Consider the following 22403-nt stretch of genomic DNA (forward strand, 5'->3'; position numbering starts at 1 on the left):
ACTAATGTAACCCATGGTTATTTTATCAGTTCATCTTTAAGGAATTCCACACACAAACCGTATAATCGTAATAACTAAGTGTTAAAAACCAGGAAAACTAAACATAAATAGCTTAGACGCAAAACGCTCGTTACACAACTAACAAAACTGAGCTACCACTGGAATTGTATTGATAAATATAAAACATTTTGTTCAAAATTAAAATAGATGTAAAAATATTAAATCATTAATAAACCCAGTTTTCATACAATAAATTATAATGGGTTTATTTAATAAACAGCCCTCTTTTGATTTCATTGCATTCTTTGTGAAAGCTTCTGGGGAAAAAACAACAACAACAGAAAACTGTTCCGAAAGTGTCAAAACTGAATACACATTATTCTGCATATAAACTTTATTATATACATATATTAATATATGATTATGCATCTGGTTTATCCATTTCACACTGTACGAATCTTAACAACTGGCGGGCGACAGGTAGAGTACTAAAAGTGGGTCCATGTTTCACATCTTACGAATTAGTCTTCTCCGTTTGTCGGCGGTAAGTTCATGAGCTTATAGTGTTGAACTTTGAGCCTCGATTCCCCGCGATAGACAGAGTGAAGATTGTATGGTTTTGTACTAAAGAAGATAACAGTTCATGACATTTACATATTGTCATTTGACAAACGTTTAAAAAACTGCGTCTGCATACAATACCACGTGCCCACCTGGAAAATATCGCACATTATGATAAATGATTTGTTTGTTTGTTTATAGTTAGCCACTATGCTCTGCGTATTACGGGTATCGAAACTCGGTTTCTAATGTTATAAGTCTGCAGGCATGCCGCTTCGCCATTGAGGGGCATGGTAAATGAGCATCACAGCAGTTATGCACGTAATAGGGTTACTAGTGTATGTTATTTCAGTGTCTAAAGCCCTTTTGTTTTCGCTGTCCACTGTTTAAATAAAAGCAAAATCCTAAAAGTCATGTTCTAAGTTTTGTATTTTGTAGGACGGTGAAGGGAAAATATATTTTTGAAATAGGAAAATGTAGTTTTTATAGTATTTTGTCTCTTAAAACAAAAGTTTTCTTTCTTTCTTTCTTTCTTTCAAACCTCCACACTTTTACTTGTATTGTTAGCGTACATTTCATTAAAAATAATTAATTTCTTTTTGTAAACACTTCTCTTGTGTTTGATAATCCCGACAGCTGCATACACTGCTTTGCGTCACTTCTGATATTTTTACAAATCATATTAAATGTTTAACTAAGTAAACCGTATTTCTACGTTACCAGGGAGATTTATGCTCTATTTCACTTCAACAATAGGCCTCGGAAAATTGCTGCCAAAATAATTTTCTTTTATTTTCTGACTGCGTAACTTTTTCCATTGATTGATTGTCGTATATATGGAGGGGAAAATTAATTCTAAAGATAACTTTGCTTACCTTCTTTTAATTAAAGTTATCTTAAGAAGAAACACCTAATTACGAAATAGACTGCAAAAAAGAAATTTAATTATAGACACTAAAATGCGTAGAAAGATTCATCGTTATATTAGTGGTATTTTGTGTTTAGGTACTCTCATCTGAATAGAAAATGTTCGTTTAAGTTTGTTTTGATTCTTGGGAAAGTTTTTTTTTTTTTTAACTACGAAGTGTATTTGAAATAAACAAGCTGGTCTACTTTCTCATAAAAGAATAAGATTTTGACGAATTTATTTTGTCGCGTAGTGAAGTAAAAACTGGTATTTATTATCCTCTAAGATTCTCATCTATACATTGCTACCAGGTTTTATGGGCACAGAGTGTCCAAAGGATCTGAGTATAATAATATTAACATACTATTACTGTGAAGCTTTGGTATACTTCCACAAAATTTTGTTAACACTTATGACGTTGTGAAATATAATAAACTCAGGCAGGGTCTGAACACATTTTTAAGAAGCGTGTTTTACGACAGTACTTCCAATTTAATAATTGTAGAAACATTTGGTAAATAAATAAATATATATATATATATATATATATATTAATAAATTTAAAAGTATAAAGTGTAACTAATGTTTATATTAAGTGATAATAATTTTTAACTTGTAATTTCCATAAAAAGAATGGTCTTTGTATTAAACATTTAAAATCGCTGTTATTAGGAAGACAGAAAAACAGTGATTTACAACTTAAATTTAGTTGTTTTCTGAAGAAAGATAGCATTACTAAGGGTTTAATTATATTGGAAGTACATACTCAAGATGTATAAGATAGTTATGATTTTGCTTCTTATGACAAGCAATTAGGTTTCCAAAATGTATTAGTTAAAGACACTTGGATGTCACAAAGTTCAGAAGAAAAATAAAGCCTAAACCTTAATTACTAAAGTTCAGGTTAAGCAGAATCGTATCTCTCCTAATCTGACAAACAAGAATCCAAAGGTTTTTCTTACCATATTCAGTCGTGTGTGCAAGATTGTCAATTTCAATTCCCTGAATTACGGTAATACACTTTTATAATTGGGATACTGAACGGAAATTAATGACCCGCATAAATACAGCTTTGTGTAGTCATCGCAAAGAGCGCTAATGGTTGTACTTGTGCTAACACTGGTAAAATAATAGGATGATAGAAGGATATCCGTCTAATTTTCTATATCGTTTGACAAGCAAATTCAAAAGCACAATGAAACTAAAAATCAAATATTGATCCTTTCATGTCTTTGAACCTGAAAAATGCAATACATTTGTAGCATTTTACTTTATATTGTACTTTCTGTCGAGAAATTACACTCGATACATGGTATTAATGTAGTTTTTACCTATAGTTCATGAATATGGAGTATTGTCCTGCTTTGAACATTTTAAGCCAGTTCCAGTACATGTATAGGGAAAATATATTGATTATTTAAGAATTCAAAATATTATTGGACAATTAAACTAGTTCGTTATCTGGCAGAACTGTAGTTATCAGTAAACATTTCTTTTTCTCTTTTTTTATAGAGGCTTTAACATTCTTTGACAATAGACAACAAAATTTCCGGAGTTTTCTATTGGTTTTTTTCTTGACCAATGACATTATAGTCGTAATTGAGTCTGAAACAGGCTGAAACCATAAGTACAAATACAGATTTTTTATGAAATATTGATTAGGTGATATCGCTCTTAGCGTTATACTTCATGGCATGCTATTTTTCTGGGTGATTTTGTTTATTATTGATTCATTCCGAGTTCATTATTACTCAGTTGCAGATAATACTGCCTCCATGTTTGTTTATCGATTTTATCTGCTGTGACATCTTTTGATCACGTGATATAATGCAGTAAATAAAAATATTTTGTGTATTTTGCAGAATGACAACTGTTTCTTATACAGTAACCGCTAATGTGTGTTATAGTAATTCCCCAATGCAACAGCATAGGTCGAACATCAATATCTTCGGACGACGTCACTCTTCGGTCGCTTAGCAACAGAATGGTAACTATTTAGTGTTACTACTAACAACAGTTGTCAACCTGTATACAGCTTTACTAGAGTTAACGTATTAAACGATATTTTTAAGTTTACTTAGTGACTGTCAAATTATAACCATATATGCTTATTTACATGTTGTTACGTAAGAATCATGCGTCATATATTCTCTGTCATTTTTTGATCATCATCTTCCTGTCACGGAACTCCTTTTGATGTGCAAAATTTGTGTGCAGGTTTTCTGAGTGGCATACTGATGGTGATGTGAGAGGAACATACTGAAAGCTTGAATCTAAACACTGTTTACTCTGAGCCCGTGTTGTTGAACTCAGCCTCGGCTGTAAAAAAGAGGACATCTGTAATTAGATTCTTGAATGGGAAAGGTTCTTGACGAGGGATGATATTACTTGAAATCAGTCGAACCCATCAACATGGCCTAAATTATAAAATAAATCAAGTTTCTCAGCATGCCCTTCTAGTAATACTTACTCGTAAAATCTAAACACGTGTACATATTAAATTAACTTAAATTGGGTCTTGAGAGAGGTTTTTTTTTTTAATCTCTATATATTACACGTACAGCTGGTGAAGTTTATGAAACAACCATGTTTATATAGATTTAATAAACACTTATCTTTGTCTCAAAGTATGCTTCAAGGTTTTTGAAATAACTTGAAGTTTTGAGTGCTAAACGTGTAAAAGGAAATACTTCTAATAATGCTTCCAAGTTACTAGTTAAATCATTTGAAAATGTGAGAACATTGTTCCGTAAGCTAAGTAGATGACAGTTTAAGAGATCGTATGTGGATGTTGCTTAAGAATGTAAAGCTTTTGGGAGCAAAATTATTTCTTGCATGGCTATCCAGAAGTCTATATGTTATTGTACATATACTGCCTGTTTGAAGTGCGTTTTGATGTGTTAAAGAGTTTTTGCTTAAAAACATCTGGGGAGAACGAAGGACAAATAAGTTTTTTGTTACATTTTGTCTTTTTACGACCCAATAGTTTTGTAAAGTAGTTTACTACAAAAGTAGTTCAGTAGAGGACTCTAGAAGGAGTCACGTGCGTTCAATTGGTGAGAATGTAATGCATGATGATTTGCATGAAATACATGTTAGAATCTTGCAATTCCAATAGGAGAGAGCAGAAGGCTTGTGGCATGCATAAAAATGCATGGGATCTCAACTTTGTTTAAAATGTTATTAGTTGTGATTAGATCTTCGGATTTGAATATACAGTCTGTTACTTGAAGTTACAGAAATAATTCTTTTTCTTTATTTCTCTGTTTGTGTGTATGTATGTATATACATATGTAGATTCGTTTAAAATCGTGTGTATTTCTGTAAATATTATCTGATTTATAGGAGTTTAAAATATAGTCTTGATATCAGAAGAGCTGTGCAAGTCTGAGGATATGGTTGAAATATCACGAATTATCATTTGAAGAAATCTTACCCACTTTTCGTATCCTTATATATAGCTTTGTAACATTGTCAGCTTTTCAGACCCTTCTGTTGAACATGTACCCTTCTGACCAGTGCCGTGACTTCAAAAGATGCCTCCCAGCGTAAAAAAAGAAATTGGGCCCTCTACATTAATTCCTGTTGTCGGCAGCTCTTAAGTTTATCAGTTTCTTGATTTTTTCTTGAAGTTCGTTCGATGTTGTATACTACATTTACGTCTCCTTGGGCCTGCCTTTTAAAAGATTCTCCACTAAGGTCGTTCGTTAGAGTGGAATGTAGACGGAACATGAAGGAAGCTGTGAGCTGCAGAGAATGCATTTACTTATATGGGGTAGGGTCAATTAAAAATTACACTGTTTTCTTTTTCAACTACCACAGATTTCTTTCAACGTTATAATGTTATTTAACGAAATGTATGATATGTAAGTTTGTTTTTCCGTAACGTACAACATAAACCCTTCTATACCAAACAAGCTGTACTTAAATGTATTATCTTGGTATGTGTGTTTAGACTTGTTATTAAACATTATGTAACTGAATTCAAAGTGAACTGCACGTCCAAATTTATTTGAACAGTGACTTTTCATTATTAGACGTGAATATTTGTAATTTTGGATGTGAATATTGCTCAGCATCTCAGTATCAGATTAACACATAGGCTATCTAGGTCCCGGCCATACAGTGGCCCTGCCGACCACTCAAGTAAAATAGTTATGGTTCGTAAAATTAGCAGAATAGAATCAAGAGTAAATTATTATTATTATTATTATCATTATTCCCAAATACTACCTGGGGCTAGGGCCCCACTAAACCTTAATCCGGCCCTGAGCCCCTCATAATGACATAATGTAATGAAGATGTTTCTAATTTGTGTCACATTGGGATTAATTCGTGTTTATTTTTGTTGAATAAAGAACAAAGCGTTATTCACTGAAGTGAAATTTAATATTTCTTGTTATATATATTTATTTGCATTTAGTGCGGTTGTGTGCAATAACCTGTAAATATTGAGAGGTGTGATAAGAAAGGGTAATCATCGAAGCTTAACACTACAAAACGTAAATTCGACTGTATCGTCATCTTAGTAGTTCTTGTACCAATTTAACAGAAGTTAAATAGATCTCGAAACCTTGAGGAAAACGCAAAGTAATATTCCAGTAATATCATGAAGGCTCTTAATCTCGTGTAGCATGCTGGGTCACGAACTTCGTTCGACTAACTTCTTTTCCTGAAGGCCTCTGCAGTTTAGGGACCTGAGGAATGTTAATGTTCTCATTGAAAGTACGTAGTTCCAAGGTTTGAGGTTGAAGATATTAGCTCCTTATTTGGTAAGTAGTTGTCAAAAGAGTAAATGAACGGTCGAGGAAGCGGTCTTTCAGATGGTAGTTGATAAGAAATGGTGAGTTTTAATCGAGTTGAAACATTTTGTAATCTTTGAAAAGCAGTCGCTGTCATGTAATTCAGTTTTACAGTTCTAGAATAAATTAATCTTCAAGTTGAAAAACAAACAAACTACTGAACCGTTAGAAAAGGTCACAGTTGTCGAGCTGTTCTTTGTTTGTCATTACTGACGTACAAGACGGAAAAAGTTATCTTTATATACACATTACGCATATAATAAGACTGATTATATCATAACGCATAGGTAAAACCACGAGCGTTCATATTATTGTTTTAGTCTTACTTGTGCATCTGTACTGCTATGTATGAACGTTAAATTTCCCCATGGAATTGTAACAGATAACCTGAACTTTAGCTTGACCATAACAATGTCAAAATAATCTAGGCTTTGGTTTTAGAGGGATTATTGATAAATGAATACAGTGGAACGCGAGTTTAATAACTCGACTGTTTTCACAAACACGATAAACTTTTTGCGAGTCTTTTTTTGTTGTTCGTGTAAAGATGATAAGCTTACTGTGTGTCTTCTAACTTTGTTGTTCTCATAAAACAGCTCAGTATGAAGAACTGGTAACTTATTCAATGTCAGCGAAGGTAGGTTATACTGGATTGAAGCCTGGCATGGCCGAGCGCGTAAGGCGTGCGACTCGTAATCCGAGGGTCGCGGGTTCGCGCCCGCGTCGCGCTAAACATGCTCGCCCTCCCAGCCGTGGGGGTGTATAATGTAACGGTCAATCCCACTATTCGTTGGTAAAAGAGTAGCCCTAGAGTTGGCGGTGGGTGGTGATGACTAGCTGCCTTCCCTCTAGTCTTACACTGCTAAATTAGGGACGGCTAGCACAGATAGCCCTCGAGTAGCTTTGTGCGAAATTCCAAAAAACAAACAAACAAACAAACTCATAAAACATGATAAACTTAAGGTGCGTTCTGAATCTTTTACTAAAAGGAAGTCGGGTACCATTAATTATCCTTCCAGAGTTTCACATGAGTATGCCATGTCACCCAGTGCAGGAAGCACAATATTGCTGGCCCGATTAGTTTATATAACAAACGTTGTTTATTTTAAGAAGGATTTCCGCTTTAAGTCTTTCTCACTTTTCATCCCTGAAACTTTACCTTAAATATAAACATTTTAGCTGTGATGCATACACTGTTAATTAAGTAAAAAGGAATACGTTTCGAATGCATAAAACATTGGATTACATGTTTACCGACAGCGTTTTGATAAAAGATGGGAAAAAAGTTTTGTTTTTTTCTTCTTTGCGTCATAAAATTAAAAGAAACGTGATTCGCATAACAAGAATATATTACTATTTATTTGATATATTCTCTGTGTGTAGCGTATAAATTCTTCTCAGTAGTATAACTTGTAAACATAGATTTGGTGTCATCTAAGTTCTGGTTATCATTAGGTTTAAGACTCGTCAATGTTATAGGCCAATCTTGTCACGCCAAAAATGGTTAGAACAAGATAATTTGTTTGAAATACAATTTGTAATGTAAAAGAAGAGAAAATGTAATCTCTGGAAGAATACAGCTTTTTTATCAGCTGATTATCTCTTAAAAGGGCGTGGGTTCGTTAGTTTTCTGGTTTGGTATTTTAGCGATGGTTTCTTGCCTTGTTTTTGGGCTTGTTGTGTAGAGAAACTGGTGAAAATTAGTGACAATTATATTTTAAAATATAATTCTTTGTCCTTGTTGATTTTCTAGTGTATTATGCATTTTGAGTACCTTGGTCATCTCTCTCTCTTTCTGTGTGTGTGTGTGTATAGCCTATCGGCTCGGTAATACTTTTCTGAAACTCCCAATTTAATGTATATAAATACAACGACCTCTGCACGTTTTCACAGATGTATAAATGTATTTAAAGTGTGCTGTTCTTAGGAATAAGGATATTTTTAAGTATCAAATAATATATGTATTTGCTAACTCTCACGTTTTGAGTTGATGTTTTGTGAACATCGAACAAGAAAACTAATATGCTCGCTCGCCAGTTTTCCTGAATTATAATAAGGTTAATAAAATAATAGTAGTAAATAAATAAATTATGTTAAATATAAAATAAATAGTATTGTGCTTCTAATTCTTAACCTAAAATATGACTTGTAAATGGCTTTAATAAAATTGATTAATAACTACAGTTCACTTACTTAATCCAATTCATACCTTAAAAGTCATTGTTCGTGAAATTTGATATATAAAGTTCTTAAATGACTGCTATACCTTCTATATTTCAGCTGACTTGATGTGCTCTGGTATTGTGGCAGTGGACATGGTAGATGTATGTGGTTGACATATTATACCTTATTCTTCTTTGGTTTCAATCATATATTCGTAGAATTACTTTCGTCTTTTTGTTGCATATGCATTTCAAAACGTGTTTGCATATTTGTGGTAACTGTATTAGTTACCTTAGAATTAGTTTATCAGAAGTAGGCACAGGGACAAGTTTCGAGTGAATTATGCTTAACACTAACCACTATATTTCAAATCAAAATTGTTAACACTGTATACGTTCATAGAAGAAATGTATTCTATAACTCAATTTCTTTTTTACATCTCCCCCTCCCTCCCCCCAAAAAAGGAAGCTTGTTTGGATAATGTAATACACGTCCTTGCTAGCACGTGCTAAAACTTGTTTTAGTTCTTTGAGAGAGAAAAATGGAAATTAATATTTTGGTACAAAAGTTATTCAGAAAGGTGAGGATAATTTTACAACATTTATTACGGCCTCTATAGTATGATCAATAAAATGTTTGTTTTTAAGAACCACCTTATCAATAGACTATAAATACGTTATCCGTGACTAGAACCTGCAATTTAAAACCATCTCAATACTGCATACTATTTTTATGCTGAATGTTTGCTCTGTATGCAGGACTTTATTTCGTGAGAATAAAAACTAAATACATCTGTTACTAAATAACGATATATACTTTAAAACACGATTTTATATTTATTGGTTCTGTTAAATTTAATATAGAAATCGTACTTTTTAAGTGTCGAGTCGAATTTTTCTAGATTTCTTAATAATTTTTTTTTACCAGCTTGTCTGTAGAATTACTTACGTAACAACTAATTCTAGATACGTCAATAATAAGTAGGACCTCTCTGTATATTGAATATTTGCAATATAAGATTAATTCAATGAATATAAATAATACAGCCCATAATATATTTTTTGTGTTACATGTAGTTTCAATTTTCCTTCACTACGAGAATTCGTTTTGGGTGATTAAATGTACGAAAGTTGACGACTGAAACCGAAGAATCTACGCTGTATAATAATATCGTATAAAATATTACAATTTTTGAGATGAAATCAAGATTCTATAACGCACAGTGCCCATAAGGTATGTTTCGAGTGGGCATAGCAAAAACTGTTACGCTGTTAATACACTAAAGAAAAAGTTACCCACATATACAATAATGTTGCAGAGCAAAACTGTAAATATTGTATTTTTAGCAAAGCGTTGATTGTTATTTTCATTGTGGAAAGCAATACAGCAAGAGATATGCGAATAATCGAATCTCAAATTTTAGCATTATACGTTCTCCAACTTACTGCTGTCCCACTGGAGAACTTTAAGTAAGGAAAATTAAAAAATACTGCTTCCAAAATTCGTTTACATCGCGTTAAGTTACTATCAAGATTATGACACGATTTGTTGTTGTTGTTATATAAAACTGAATTTTTCTGTAACATATATCTCTGTGTATGTGTGTATAATACCCTATTAATACGGTTGTGATACCTGAAATCTATGTAACAGTTTTAGATGACCTGCTTATTGTTTTAATAACCCTGAATGGATTTGTTTTGTATTTTAAGCTTCAACTGTGTTCATAAATTGTTGCATTACGTATGGTATAATACGTGTACAAATCTTAAACAAAACTACTATGCCTCAGAATTTGTAAATGTTAGCGAGTAATTCTCTGTCCAAAGATTGTTGTTGTTGTTTTTCAAAATTTGCACAAAGGTACTCACAGAGTGTGCGCGCAGCCGCTTCTAGTTTTCAATTTATGTATAAAAGGAAAGGTAAGTTAATAATTATCTATTGCCAACACTTTGGTTACTTTTACCTGATCGAATAGTGAGACTTGATAGTGTATCCATGGCCCTTAAAGTGTGAAACGTATCTTTGCGGTAACAGGTCTCTAACAATAAATCCTCTGATTTACACTATGATTATTACGGCCGAGCCTGCCTATCACACGTATATATTTATTCTTTTCTGTGTTCTACTTCTTTGAAATACTTATTTTTCCCACTAAAAATGGTGTGTGTGTGCTTTTTTGGATGAATTCTGAGTTTTCTACTGAGATCACTATATTTGGTGATGTACGTAAGTTGTTATTAGTAAAGTTTCACTGGGTAATAATGAGAACTATCAAAAATGTAACTTGTAATAATTTTTATATTATTATTACCCGTCCAAGTCATCTTCAGATTCACTGTTTCAGAACGAATTCCTTGTCGTCAGATCATGCTTAGTAGTTCCTTACTTAGGTTTCAAAACTGTTCAATTAGTGTCAACCTTTCCCCCCCCCCTCTCTCTCTAGCGTTCCACTTACCTCATTCTGACTTATACCCTGTCTAATTATTTCTAGAATATTAGTGCACTGAAGTGAAACAGGTGTTTATATTGTTACTCTTAACATAAAGGCTAGCAAATAACTAGCGTCTGAAAAATACACCAGTTCTGAAGCGTAATTGTGTATTAATACTGCAATACAAACTTGTTTTTATATACAAGCAGTCCTGTCATTGCTGTGTGTGTGTTGATTTCACCGTTTAAGTGTAGGTGGTATCCTGTAGCTGACATTCTGTTTAATTAGATGTCCTCAAACGGTCACACTCTTACTTTGCTTTATTAAGTATTATAATGAAGAAAGTTTCTGAGGTTTGGGCCTTTTAAGCAAGTATCTAGAAATTCCGTGTTTGGATTTGCTTTTTCAAGTGATAGAATTAAAATCTTCAATTATAAAAAAATAAGTCTTGAATATAAAGTGGACACTTTTTTGATATTGTATTACTTTCACAAGTACTTGTAACCTAATACAGGTTCTTCGTTGTAGACTGAATTGTGCATCGTCATACTGACAGTTTAATTAAGAGCCAAGTCTTATTTTAGGGTAGGAAACATTTGCTTTATTAATTTCTTTATTCAACCTTACAGTTTACATACAGGCAGATTAAAACTTAATTACTGTTACAAGGTATCTAGAGACAGAAGAGTTAAGTACTTATTCTATGCTTACTGAAAGTTACAAACTCTTTAAGGACACATTAGCGCGAAGTAAATCATGTATTTATTATTATTATTATAATGCACATCTAGTTTGTTTTTTGTTCGTTTCATAAACATTTTTGAAGTTCCTGCTACTAGATGGTTTGTTTGTCGTGTTCTCCGTTGTTTCTTTTTTCTTAGTCGTTATTTAATATACTGAACCATTTTTAATGGATATTATTGATGGTAATGTGACTTACTTTAAAAGTGCGATAATGCATTTGTTTTTTTCTTTGTAGTTAAGGGCAAAGCTACACAATAGTCTATCTGTGTTCTCCTCGTCACGGGTTTCTTGATGGTAATGTGACTTACTTTAAAAGTGCGATAATGCATTTGTTTTTTTCTTTGTAGTTAAGGGCAAAGCTACACAATAGTCTATCTGTGTTCTCCTCGTCACGGGTTTCGCAACCCGTTTTTTAGCGTTGTAAGTCCGCAGACATACCGCTATGCCATTCGGGAGCGCGTTAATATGATTTGGTGAAGACACACCTACTCTTTCCGTCTTCTGGATTGCCTTTATATTTAATTAATTCAAAATTTAAATAGTAGCAACTTTTACAGTAGTCACGTTCTGATTTTAATTATTACAAGTTTTCGACCCACATTATTAGGTCATCATCAGGTAAGAGTTATATTATGGATTGACATTGAACATACTAAATTAGGAACAATAACTATTGTTATTGAATTTTTTATTTGATTATTGAATTCAAAACGTTCCTCAATAAACACACGACTTTTTTTAGTTTTAACCAAATGTAGATATAATTGGAATACCGTGGGCATTGTTATTATATATATATATCTGTAATATTTCCATGATAGTTATTAGGAATAGCCCATAATTCTGAAGATTTTATTATATCAACAATAAACACACACACACACACACACACACACACATATATATATATATATCTTTAAATAAAAACTCAGAAATGATGTGTTTTATGATTCTGAAGATGTTATTATATCAACAATAAGCACACACACACACACATATATATATATATATATCTTTAAATAAAAACTCAGAAATGATGTGTTTTATGATTACGACATTTCGTTTTGTTAATCACAATAATACTAGTTTATCATAATGTGATAAATATTGATAATATTGATTTTAAATTTTGTTGATGATTTTGTAATAATGTTTTTATTCGTAATTACTGTTTACTCTAGTTTTCCGAGCTACGAAACCACTTCTAACGACAAAACAAATTCACAAACAGCAATTACGATATGCAGTATGCCACATTTCTTTATTCGAAATTGTCGTGTCTGATGTTTGTCTCAGTACTGGATCTAGGATGAGAATGTTAATAGTTTTTATGTGTACTTGGACTGATGTTTTCAACAGTTAATGAACTATAACATTACTACTCTTAAATTCCACGCTTTGCTTAACTATACACTCACTACCTTTGCGAATGTTTAATGTAAATCTAGTTATTTTAAGACTTGTTGATTGTTTTAGAACAAAACAACATTGGATTATCTGCTGTGTCCACCGAGTGGAATCGAACTCCGGATGCTAGCGTTATAAGTGTGTAAACTTACCGCTGTGACATTATATAAAACATTTTTTTTCGAAACGTTTTCAGTGAAAATTTAATCTACTAAGATGGTGAAATACAGATATTGGAACTTTTTTCAAATTGCTAACAGACAAAAAAAGGAAATAGGTAAGATACTGAGCCAAATGTGACCTAATGGTTAACGTTCCCAGACCTACAGACGATTCATGGTTTGAGTCTCGTTACCATGAAAATGTGCTTCGCACTTTGAGACCGTGGCACGTGAGTACACTATAAGAGTGACTACCATTGTTAATGCTTTCCTCTGTCACCTCAGTGAGTTTGCATGTGTTCTGGTGAAACGTGCTTTGAACCTCGCTTGATATTAAGAGCTTTGGTTCGAGAAAGCGAAACTATACTACAATGTGTGAACTTCTGTCTGTGTGTGCTAAAGTAAATATACAGGTTTCTGTTGATTTTCACTGAAGATTCTAAATGTTATAGATTTTGTGTAATGTATGTTCAGGTTTCTTTGACATGCTTTGCTTCAACAGAAAATAAAAACATGACATCATTCGTAATTAAGCAAGTATATTAAACTCTCTTAGTCATGGATTAACTGTTGTTAAACCGTTACTACCTCCATACACTACAGTTTTACAAATTTCTTAGGTTCTTATATGTGATATAATGCTAATGATATCATTATAGAGATGAAATGCTTTACAATACCTTTTGACAGCAGGTGTTGTTTCGAAAAACGTTTACAGGGGTTTAAACTTTCTTGTAGTTATGTAAAATGAATAGTTTACCTAAGTTTATTTCTGTGTGTGTGTTTTTATTCTAGTTTGATCTTTATTTAAAAAAGACAAGTTCGAAATTGCCGGTGTCTGAAGGGAAAGATTAGCATTGATGTTACGATATTAAGATTTGATGCTTGTTTATAATAAAAGAGTAAGACTTTAATTCTTACTTAAACATAGTTTTAGGATAGGTAAGAAACAAGATGTAGTGGTATTGTCTGTCTTATTGTACACATATCATGCGCTCTATCGACGTAACTCCTGATAAATATTCCTGAAATTATCATTATTTGTGAAAAATCTATCGTATGTATATTCACTTTTTACTCTATCAACACCAATACTTATATTTATTTTTTAATTTCTTTTCCTCGCCAAAATGCAAATTTCGGTGAAGAAAATATGACTTGAGGGCTTATGTTCAATCTCTTCTCTGATTCGCTATTTCCGACGCAGCAGACTAATTTGGATGAATTCACAGCTCGTCAGTGCTGCTTGAAAGAACGAAACAAACCAAGAACACACACAATGATTGATTATAAGTAGTGTGTGTGGTGCTGAGTTTGATGTATAATTCTCCATCCGCTATTAATGACGAAGACATTTGATATAGTTGAATAGCATATGACCGCCACAATTAGTTATTCCATTATTATTCAGCAAACTAAATGGTAATTTACTTGTGAATTTCAGTGGAGGATAGATTAGGCCTGAAGTTAACGTTCTGGTGAGGAAAATAAATTCACAGACAAACAACTAGTTAGTACGTTGAATAACAACGGATAATTAATTTTGACGGCATGTCACGTGTTATCCAAGTATGTTAGGTTATTAAGGAAGAGAGGACTATATATATCATTCAGTATAGTCCTGTCTAAAAACTTGTATTTCATATCATTTCTTATAAGTTTTCATAAATAGTTTAATTACAACTTGTAACATTTAAACTGTTTCTTGTTTATTTTGCGGTCGCCCGTGACACGGACCTTAATCTCTGGAGTGACCACAGCACTGATAGCTTACTATGTAGATTTATGTTTAACAAAAACAGACATAAAAGTCCCTATCTTAACCTTATAACAATAGAAATGTGATACTTGAACATTTAATTGTTGTGGAAAAGTTTGACCAACACTATTGCTTTTAGTTTCAAAGTTCCTGAACGAGCTGTTGTAACGTAAGAAAACAATATCAGGTACAGTTGTGCTATGTATGTGGTATTCAGAAAATGATACCACAGTTGACTTGGGCGTCATAAACCAGTAACTTGATTGAACTGTAGGTGACACTGTATCATTTTGAAAAACTTACTTTTTCTTTTCTGTTCTATCTCATTTACAGTCACTAGATTTTTAATATTACAACTTTTGTTACCTACTTTTGTCGGTTTTTAACTTTTTTGTTGATTTGAATACCGAAAGCTTCGTTGAATTTGTTTCGAATCTTTCAACTTGCAATTTGGTTAAAGATGAAAATAAAGTTGAAGTCGATTTTGTCGTAAGTTGTCTTTGTTCTCAGCTTATGTAAGAGTATGGTAGTTTTCATCAATCTAGCTTAACATTTATGTTCATTAATTCTGGTCTTTAACCACTCTCGTTTCTCACAAATGTATATTTTTTCCAAAGTAGCAGTTGAGTTTACTCGCAGATATTTTTGATTTCACGGAAATCTGTTGTGATATGTTGCTGGTAAACCTGTACACTTAGAACTGATATTAAAAAAATAAATGGATATTTCAATTAGAGAGAACCTTGGAGCATTTGGTTGATGTCATAGGAACACCAGTAAAAGACTGGTTGCTGCGTTATCCAGGATCGTGTGTGAGAATTCTAAGAATAATTGAGGTACTTGGTGAGGTAGCTATTCTTTTTCAAATTTGAAAATAAATGAGTAAGCTAATCTTGGAGACAGAAGGTTGGCAAAGTGCATGAACATTTAGAACGATGTCACGTTCAACTGACAGGATTTTAAAGTATAAGAAGCTACCTTTCTTTTTGGTGACTAGAATAACATCATGGACAAGAATTTCCCTTCAATTTTAGTTTTCTCGTCGAAAGTCTAAGGAACTTGAAGTGCTGAGAGTTGAGATACGCTAATTTTAAGGGTTAACCAATTTGTTCTTATGACAAGAGTGCTATAAGCATGACATTTCCAGATTTGTGAACTTTGAATAAAATCGATAGTAAGAGCTGTTTGCATTGAGCAGTCAGTGCTGTTCGAAATTTTTTATAATGGCCACCATATAACGACCTATACTGTAGCATTCTAAAGCTAATGGGTATTAGATGAGTATCAGATTCGTGTACCTTAGAAAGGTTATTTCAGCAAATGTATGGAAGAGAACTGTCTTAGTTATCAAGGTTAGCAGTTCGAAACGTTTTACTTAAAGATGGAGAAATGCCTGTTATACGATTCTACTCTAAACATTAAGTCTTCCTTTAAAAATATTTTACATTTTCTCTTTTTGGTGCTGAATTCTTAGTGTTTTATATGCTTTAAATTGATATATTAACTGAATGTTTAATTTTCATTTAATTAAAATTGTAAAGCACTAAATCTGCGTCTCTTACGTGTGTAAAAAACATGAAACAAAATTAAAATATGTAAGATGTCTTAACTCATTATTATTAGTTGAAAACAGATAAAAAAGTACATATATACAATCATAAATACTGGTCGGTTTCGTATCTTTAAGAATACTCTTCAATAGTTTGTTAGTGATAAGTTTCTAATGTTGAAGTTTTCTTCTGTTATACCAGTAAGTTTGTCATGATGTTGAATGTGTTCTGGTGAAATATGGTTTCATAATACAGTCATTCAGTGACAGTTATGTTACATTTTATTGGAATGGAACAAAATATATTAAGAAAACTTTATCTTTGGCATTACTAGTTACTGTGACTTAACCTTGGAAGCATACTGAACTGTTCGTGTATATTAAGTATGTATCTCTTAAGTTAATCAAACAGCTACTAAATGTACGGCGTCTTCATAGTAAACAAACGTGAAATACAAACAGGCTCTTGCAATTAAGAGAGTTCCATATTATAATTTCATTATGTACTACTTGTGAGTGATATGTCGCATAAATTGAGAAGAAGAAAAAATTCCGCTTTTTGTTTCTCTCAACATCATATGAACGTAAGCTCGGTTAATAAGGAATACAGACAACAGAAAATAAAGGTGGTTTGGAATGACATTGAGGAAGCTCAAATCTTTTATATACGTATTATTTACGAACTAAAATGATGTATTACTATTTAGTAATAGGGTTGTAATTATTGGTACGACTTTAATTATATACCCTAGAAAACGTTCTGAAAGCAATCACTGTCGTCATCAAAATATGTAATTATATTATTAAAATTTGGTTCTTAACGAAACATTTCGTACAATATTATAGCAAGAGAACATCACATTTTAAGTAAAACCACTGTAAACAATAATTCCTTTAATCTGTTCTCCCCATCTGGCCATGCTGAATAGTGGTTTATTTGTTAAAGGAGTTCTCGGAATTTTTATTGGAAGTCTGATGCACGGTCTGACAGATGAACAGGCTCGGGAAAGACCAGGGGCCTAACAGGTCCTTGCTGCTTGGTAGAAATAAAATAGTCCAACACTTGTTCCTTACAGCATGTGTAAACGTGACTCTAGAATCGTGCACTAGTCTCGTCAGTATGTCTGGACTAAACCCGGTCTTCCCTCCTCTTGTCACAACGCCGACGTCAGACCGACTGTAAAGAATGATGGTTTGTATTAACACCCAGAAAGTTATATTGACTCGAGCAATTCGAAATCGATAGGCGTTTAAATGTAGACAAACTTAAGATGATAACACGATACACTGTCCAGTCATATATACATAGTTATAACGTTAATAAATAACTGCTTCTGTTAGACGTTCATGCACGATCAAACACACAATTAACTTGGCTTGTTTGAGCAGTAGCTTACTAAAGAAAGAGGGTACGTGATGGTAATATTACTGGTAATTTTTGAGATGTCGGGACACAGGTGATAGAAGTTGTTTGTAATCTTTCCCATGATATATTCGTTTTTAGAATTTGTATTCTGCCACGATCTAAAATATTTCTAAGAATTTTTGTTTTTTTGCTTTTATTTGTTTTCGAGTAAGCCAAGTGTTAGTAAATTGCATGAAAAGAAAATAATTGACCGTACCTCGTATATATGTTGGATTTGTAACTGGCTTTAATCTTTTGTGTAGCATTATTTTCGAAATGCTGTTTTCTGGTATGTTTTGTAACCTTGATTCACTGTTGCTGGATATTCATGATGTGAATAAAATGCAGATTATGGTAGCGTCTGTTCTTTACCAGTTAAAACTTGGCTAGTGTATCATTACACTCCAGGATATTGTTAACGTCAACGTCACCGTGTTTCTGAATTAGTTTTATTCACCTATATCTTGCTTCATTTGAATTATTACTACATCCATTTATATGCTAAGTAGACTTTTTTATGACAAGAATACATTTCTTTATTTACTAATTACAAAATTTCGTACGTTTCAAATACACGTAATATGGATTAAGCCATTAATGGATCAGTGAAACGTTGTTCCTTTTGTCACCATAAAATCATAACCGTGATACCCAGACTTTAAATACAAGTGTTTTCACTGCGGTCAGAGCTTTGTATAAAATGAAGACAAGCCTATATAACTAAAAATGCAAAATATATGCTTTAGAAATCTACCATATTTGATAACAAAAATTCACTTTTATTAAAAATTTGTTAATAAATCTCACTTCTTTTATGAAATAACCAGTTTTGAATACTTTTTTAATGTGGCAGTCAATCGTTTTACATTCAGTTCCAATTGCTTTTGAGTATGGTTAGACGAAAAAGCCGATCTGACGTTACAATTTTAACCATTGGCTGCATTCGACAGGACGAGATTTAGGTTTTGTACAGTTTAAAGATCATCGGTAGTTTTTATTTGTTTAAATGGATATTTTGTTGTCTACGATCAACTATCGTTTACTGTAACCGCTGCCACCGCTAGTACAGCGGTATGTCTACGGATTTACAACGCAAAATCAGGGGTTCGGTTCCCCTCGGTGGGCTTAGCAGATAGCCCAGTGTGGCTTTGCTATAAGAAAACACAAACACACTGTAACCGCTACATCCGTACATGAAATTACATTGGACAGAGTTATTAGGATGTATTAACTAATCTTATGTGTCTAATGAGAGAATGAGATTAGACAGGTTCAAATATCCTGCAGTTACTGAAGTAGTTCGTGTGATGAACTGATTTCTTTTCTATGAACATTAGGAGCAGAATTTTTGTTGTTGTTAAATGGCAGATTAAAATTTAAAAAAAAATGAGGATATGTTTTTATTTTATTAATGCTAAATAATTATGTGAATATTTTTCTATCATAATAATATTCGTTTCGTAAGAATTAGTAGTTTCTTTCTTTTTGCTGTTTTAGATTTCAAGAGCAATGAAATGGTGTTTTAAAAAGTACAGATTTATAGTGTTTTCGTTTAAAAACGGATTTTCAGCGTATGAAAATAATGTGATACAGCTATGTCAATAATGTAACATTGAAAATAATATCATGTACTAATAATATAAAATAATGTAGTAGTGGAAATAGTATAAAACAACTATATTATAAATGTGGCAGTGGAAGTATCGTCGTAAAATAATTACAAACTCCAAGATTGGTTGATTTCGTTTAATAATGGCACTTTTTGTACTGTAATAAAACATTCGTGTGATAATAAAACAGTATCTCCAAACCTATGTATCCCTAAATGTACTGATACTATGATATCTGATCAGTACTACAAAAACTATGATATAGTGTATAGAAGTGATGTTATTAAACAATACTACAAAAATGTATTATAATATATAATTATATTATATATAATATTATAATGTATAATTGTGATGATATCCCAACAATGCTACGAAAACTATGCTATAAAATGTAGAAATGTGATGGTATGAGAGAAATACTACAAAAATTGTGGTACAGAATGTACAGAGGGAATCGTATCAGAACAATGCAACAAAACTATACTACAGAATGTACAGAGGGAATCATATCACAACAATGCAACAAAACCATACTACAGAATGTACAGAGGGCATCGTATCAGAACAATGCTACAAAACTATACTACAGAATGTACAGAGGGCATCGTATCAGAACAATGCTACAAAACCATACTACAGAATGTACAGAGGGCATCGTATCAGAACAATGCTACAAAACCATACTACAGAATGTACAGAGGGAATCGTATCAGAACGTACACGGGTGATGATTTCAGAACAGTACTGTAGAACTGTGCTAAACTGCGTATGAAGCAATGATTTTAAAACAGTGCTCTTAGGTTTGATATAGGTATTGGAAAATAGGCAGTACTAAGATATTTCAATGAATGACAAGTTTTTCAGAAGTGAAGGGGTTATGGTGATATAAACTGCATGTAGACGAAATTTAAATTACATACTTTGCTGTAAAGTTATATGTATTGCTCTTCGTGTAGTAAGTGAAAAATAAAGAATAATAAGGTGATAGTTTCAATTTAGAGTTTTGAGCCCTTCTGAATCGGGGGCTCTTGGTGCGTGTCTTTTCCGCCCGTTGATAAATCTGCCTCTGAACATATGAATAGGCAATAATTGTGCAGCTTGATATTCAGGAACTTGAAAGGACTATGTAGTCACCCTCAATAATGCTTGACGTAGTTTAGCTTAGTTTAAAGCACCAGAATCTTAACAGTGGATCAAGAATTTTGTTGAGTGATGAAATCTGTTTCATGTAATTTCGAAACGATAGCGTAATATGGGCGTATAGATAGATAGGTGAACTTCTGATCTGGATTTTGTTCAGCTATGAATTACTGTAACGTCATGGAGTGAACTGCATTCAGCACTTTGGGCGTAACACCTATCTTGTATATTATGTGCACTTCAAGATTCTGTAGATATGAACACGTCTCACACGGGGTTATTCAAGTCAAACGATAAAAGTGTTGCTTCAGCAAGTTAACGGTTATTGCATAAACCACATAACATCCACACTTAAAGAGCTAAATATTCAATTTTATAGAATGTATTTCAGCCTATCTATACAGAATTAAATCAACAGGTTTTTATCATATGTTTCAAATAGTTCAGATTTTAATCTTATCGAACATTTTAGCATTTCTTTAAGGGTTAATTAAAGAGGTTAGATCTTAGCGTATCAGTCCTTTAACATGTACTCACGTTTTGGAAACAACAGTAAGAAACAAACTGCATCACACATTTGTTGAATTTTAATTAAAAGAATACATTATCGAACATAAGTATTTACTTATGTCAAGGGCAACATTATATCGGCTTACTTCAATGTTCACTTAAGATCGTCCTCTTCACTATGCGTAAGCACGCTTCCAGTTTGTGTATTGCTTAACTCGAGTTATACAAGTTTCTGTTGATGAGAAAAGTACCAAATGTATGTGTGTTTATTTTGTATTTGTGAAAACTTAATTTCAGTTTCTTTTATAATCGTTTTCTATAAGAAACTTTTTTCTGTGAAACAGATGCTTTTCGTAGTAAAATCCATTTAAAAAAACCCTTCTAGTTGGATCCTATTTAAATACTTTTTCATTCTGTGACATAAAACTTAATTTAACTACATAAATCAAATAACAGGTTTATTGCTTATCGTTGGCTTTAACATCATTTGGTTAATAGATTGACAACGTTTTATTTCTTTTTCCTCTTTTAGAGATTTTGTTTAAAATTCACCAAAGACTCGCCTGATCTAGCTTCCTTTATGAAATTTGGAACCATGAACTTACGATAGAAGTACGTCAGTAACAGCTATTTCCTTGTAGTATGTAGAAGTTTTAAATCTTATTGCTTTTAAATTACTGTCATCATTTTTGTAATTTAGAAACATTTTAATGTGCATTATTTTCATTTCAACGATACATTTACGCTTTAAAAGAACTTTTTTTTTCATAAAACCTTTTTTGTTGTTGTTATTTCTTCTTTTGTCTTCAGGCACCATCCTTCAAAAGAGATGTAAGCTTTAATATAATCTACAGCATTGAAATATTACCTTGAGCAGAGAATTTAGAACTTGTAACATCTTGAATCACTTGTACCTTCTAGTGGCTCCGATCTGAGTGGGCAGCTGCATCTCAAAGACTTGCATAACGATACAGTTACATTATGATATGTATTTCAACTTGGTTAAGTTGAAATATACAGCTCACACTGTCAAATACTGAATATAATATTCTCGTGTTTTTATTTCTATTTTGTTTACATAATATAGATTTGAACTGATCGTTTTTGAGATGTACCGTTTGAACAATATATAATCTTAGATTAAAAACATGTAAAGCTAATAATGAAAATATGTCATGTTTCTGTGATCAGTATTTATTTATAGGCCGAACGGCTTGAAATTTTACAAAACTAAAAATAAAAAAGTAT

General features: G+C 32.4%; 2 long non-coding RNA genes across 2 annotated transcripts in view; both read left to right on the top strand.

Moving 5' to 3' along the window:
• LOC143233120 (uncharacterized) overlaps positions 1-22403 on the top strand; it is a 44956-nt gene that overhangs the window by 7839 nt on the left and 14714 nt on the right. The window lies entirely within an intron of this gene.
• Positions 17559-22306, top strand: LOC143233123 (uncharacterized). The gene is made up of 3 exons (XR_013017995.1): positions 17559-17679; positions 21688-21767; positions 21966-22306. It is a non-coding gene; the product is annotated as an uncharacterized LOC143233123 (long non-coding RNA).

Source organism: Tachypleus tridentatus, chromosome 12 (genome assembly GCF_004210375.1).
Source record: "Tachypleus tridentatus isolate NWPU-2018 chromosome 12, ASM421037v1, whole genome shotgun sequence".
In the NCBI taxonomy this organism is placed as follows: domain Eukaryota; kingdom Metazoa; phylum Arthropoda; class Merostomata; order Xiphosura; family Limulidae; genus Tachypleus; species Tachypleus tridentatus.